Genomic DNA, 4688 nt, shown 5'->3' with positions numbered 1-4688 from the left:
GGGCGTGGCGAATCTCCTGCTGGAAGAGCAGGTAGGCGGACCCAAATGACGCTCCAGGTGGAGTTTGGCTAAACCCACGAATAATATAGACAAATAAATTGTGGTTCGTGAATATATTGTGACAAATCAAACCCCATTTATGTTATGTTGTCATATTTGTTTACGATATTTTCAGCTCTCAATTACTTTTCCATCATAGGCTAACTTTGGACATTTATGGAGACTTCTGGGATATTTTTTAAAATAATTATTGTTGTTGCAGACCTGTTGTTGCACACATCTTCAAGTCTTGTCAGTGCCAAGTTGTCACAGATCTGGAATACTGTAAATTACACATATAGAGGTTAGAGCGTTGGGCCAGTAACCGAAAGGTTGCAGGATCGAATTCCCGAGCTGACAAGGTAAAAATCTGTCGTTCTGCCCCTGAACAAGGCCACAGTTCCTGTGCGCGGTGGATGTCGATTATGGCAGCCCCCCGCACCTCTCTGATTCAGTGGAGTTGGGTTAAATGCGGAAGACACATTTCAGTTGAAGGCCTTTGTACTAGGTATCCCCCCTTTCCCTTAATTGAGAGACAGAGAGAGACACAGACACTCACTTGAAATGTCTCTATTCCTTTGGAACTTTTGTGAGTGCAATGTTTACTGTTCATTTTCTTTTGTTACTTAACTTTCGTTTATTATCTATTTCACTTGCTTTGGCAATGTGTTTCCCATGCCAATAAAGCCCATTGAATTGAGAGAAAGAAAGAGGCTAAAGTTCCTCCTCTCTGTCTCTAGATCAAAAGCAGATATATACTACCCCTCCAAGGCTGTTAGTCGTTACTACAGGCTAAGACTTTTCTGGGGGAAATTTAAATTGAGTGAACTCAATAAACAAATGACATATTCTCTACTTCTTGCAGTTTTAGCTTTTACATGTTGTTTTTTAAGTCAACCAAAAGAAAATGTGTGCTCTTGATTAAAGATAGGCTAAATAAAATATATTGAAATTGGGCCCACCAATTGTGTGTGTGTGTGTGTGTGAGAGAGAGACCATTGGAACAACTACTGGGACTTGAATCAGGCTCAGCAGACATCTGGTTTGAGGGAGACCTAAATTGGACAGGGAATTGAGCCAGTGTGGCTGGATGGGCAATGAGCACTCTCACACAGTGCAGACACAATGATTCTAGATGGTGTACTGTCTGTACAATGACACAGCCATCTGATCAGGTTGGGCAATGTCTCCACAAACACCCATACAAAAGAAGCGTCCTTCACCCTTATGCAAAACACACAACTTTTTTTCTGAATAGTTTCAAGTTTTAATGTCACATTCACAAGTACAGTGAAAAACCTTTCTTGCAAACTCAAAACCCAACAATGCAAAAATAAATAACAATGTAATACTAGAAGAAAAAAACACGAGAAACAAGAAAATACATTTTATATCCCATAAAATATGTCAAAATGTAATTCTATACATAACATTATAGTGTCAGGAAAGTACACCCAAGCACGCTTCAGCCCAGCTTGAACAAAAAGGGAATCAGGTGATGAAGGACTTGAAAATGTATGTCTCCTTAATACATTTCTGATCTATGCAGAAACAGAATGCACATTTTTCTTAATTTTCCTGGATAGTCACCCGCTGAAGTTTCCAGGGATATGGATTTTTTGGGGGGGATGAAATATAGTGTGTATTATATACATTTTTGCATTTATTACAGATTTTCCATGAAAAATACACCATGTGACAGATGGCCTTTATAACTGTACATGTTGCTGGTATGTCTAAAACAAATCAATACATTTCTGCTAATTATTTGTTCCCTGATAATGTATTGGTTTGATATGTATTAGTAACGTTTCTTACATAGGACATAGAACGTCTCATATGTTTGAACATGAAACACAACATATTACAAAATATTCAAGGAATCTCTTGCAAGTAAGATCTCCACAAGGGGAAGCTATTTTCCACGTTATGGGTTTACCGTCAGTAATAACATTTATTCCAGTTGAGATCCAGGAAATGTCAAGGACCTGGAAGGCAAGGACGTTACATGCAATTAGAACCCTGCTGAGATCTTTTGTCTAGGTGTGCAGAGGCAGCGTGGACCATGGCCCCATTTACGCCATATGCTATAAAAGGACTGTCAGACCAAATAAAGACCAACATGTGACATCACAACTGACCATGCATGCAGTTCATCACTGGATGGACACTGCTTTCAGCTTCATGTCTCAAACCAGTGATGGCCGATCAGCTTTTTAAGGTCAGGCAAAATATTGCACCTGAATGTATTTATTGAAACCAATACAAAGCTACAGAGCACTGCTCATACTGTACAGAATCACATTAGAAATGTTGGTAATGTCAGGGATTTTGAGGAGAATTGTATTTATTTTATAAAATGGCTAGCTATTGCTTACTTTATGTATTCTCTTCTCAAATTATATTGGCATCTGAAATCTCATTTTAAGCAGTATCCTGTTCAACAAAGAGAACATGATTGTTTAAAACGTTCATGCCTAGGATAACAGGCAGTTGTTTGCCTGGATATATGCATTTTATTTGACATTATTACATGTTATAAACCCTACAATGCGTGCCTACATGTCATAGATCATTGCATTACAAAAGTATTGCGCTATAAGGAAGTCACTGAGAAATAATTAAATAATATAACATGTACTGTAAATAAAGGTTAAATAAAATAAACATGTAATGTGGTGAAATGGGTGGTGCCAACATGAAGGTCTTACTGTGCCTTGTCTGTGTTGCTTGACTATAAGGCTGCTTCTTTCCACACATTTTTTTATAACAATGATTGGGGGCCAACATACTTTACAATAAATATTCACATGGCCTTACAGGAGAGACAATGTGCACATGTTCAATCTCTATTGAAACATTTTTATGACATTATCCTGATCTGAGCCCCCCAAGCTGACACAATGGACATTTGCTGTGAATAATTTTTTGTCTGTATTTTAGATTGATTCAGTATCCAAAAGTACATTTCAATACTGATCCATCAGTTATGTGAATTGCTTACAATGCAGCCACCATTATACATTTTTAGCAGGCCTTCCAACTAGCTAGATCTTACTACAAATTGTATCCGAATCCAGGGCTTTGTGTTCTATTTCAACAGAGCGCGTGCTGCTAGCTAACCGCGCGAAACTTTGCCTTTCAGTTTATCTGTAGCTAGCCAGCCTGTGGGAGGACACGTCCATGTTGTAACTAGCAACTGTCTTGTGTCAAAACGTGAAATTATTAGCTACAGTTGTTTATATTCATTGTGAAATTATAGTTAGCCAGTTACTACGAATACGCACATCCCAGTTTCTGCGAACGTTAGCTAAATTAGAAGATAGACTATTTAGCCAGTTAGATAACGTTAACTAGTTTACGATTCGTAAAGTCGACATGGTTGTTAGATAAATTCGCTAGTTAACGTTAGCTGGGCAGTTGAAATAAAGTAATGGGTAGACTATTTAAATAATCCCTCGGGGTTAGCGATTATTAGTTGAGTTTTCAGGAACGTTGACGTAGCTAACGATATCTGTTCAAAACCAATATGCCTCTAGCAAGATAGGTACCGTTACAACTAGCTATCCAATAATAGCTAGCTACGTTGCCGCCATGCCAGCAAATAAAACCATTCTGCTCATGGAAGGAAACGCTGAATATTTGCTTAACTCCAAACCCATTCATAAACTGTCCTGGATCTAAAACTGGCTAGCTATGTGGCTAACGTTAGCTGCTGGCTAAAATGTGACTGACTAGCTAGCAGCCACCGTCAACTAGTAAATCCGAAATCGAATGCCTCAATGTTGACGAGCCGCTAATCTCAGTATTGTTGCTATTTATTTAGCTGAGTCGTTAATATCCAATGGGTAAAGTTAGCTGCACCCATAGACTTTCTACTCCACAAAATGGGGTCTATTAACGTTTGTCTCCGCCATTTTGTGACAGAAATTTCTCTGAGCACAGGGGTACGTGTAATGGTTGAATGTAGTAACCTCGTCAAGTAGATATCCGTCTGGCAGTTACAGAAAAGGGATCATGAGCAATTTCCATTCATCTCAGGAGACAAAAGTCATTTCTGAGTGCTCGGCTATTGGTTCCAACACCGGTGATAACCTGGTAGCTGTTTGCTCTCAGGCAAGGGCTGCAGATACTGGAATAAAGTTACATTACTAGCTATCTCCAATTAAGCTATGACACAATATGGCATTATCACTTTGAAATTGTAGCTAGATTTGGTAGAAAGTAGAGTTGCGGCTATTGAAACGGCCAGGTGATTTCGTTATCACAATATAACCAAGAGAAAGTATTTGTGAACAAACAGTACAGTAATGATACATTATTATAACGTGTCTTCATTTCTACATTGACAGATTAGAGTACCGCCCTGGGCCCAGACAATTTAGTTCTGAACTGTCACAGCTTTGACACAGGTGTAAAGCAATGTGGTGTAATGGGATACTATTTTTGGCGTTGAGATAACTAATATCATGAACCACTCATTTTGTGGATGAAATGAGCAAAACTGAATTTACTGTGGTGACTTTATTAACTGTAAAGATTAGTCTTAATAGTTAAGAATATTCAGAGAAAGCAGTCACTTCATCAAACTTTACAATTTATATGAAACCATTACACTACTAGGAAATTAATTGAATGTCAATATTGAT

This window comes from Oncorhynchus nerka, linkage group LG8 (genome assembly GCF_034236695.1).
Source record: "Oncorhynchus nerka isolate Pitt River linkage group LG8, Oner_Uvic_2.0, whole genome shotgun sequence".
Lineage (NCBI taxonomy): Eukaryota > Metazoa > Chordata > Actinopteri > Salmoniformes > Salmonidae > Oncorhynchus > Oncorhynchus nerka.
This window is presented reverse-complemented; position numbering follows the sequence as displayed.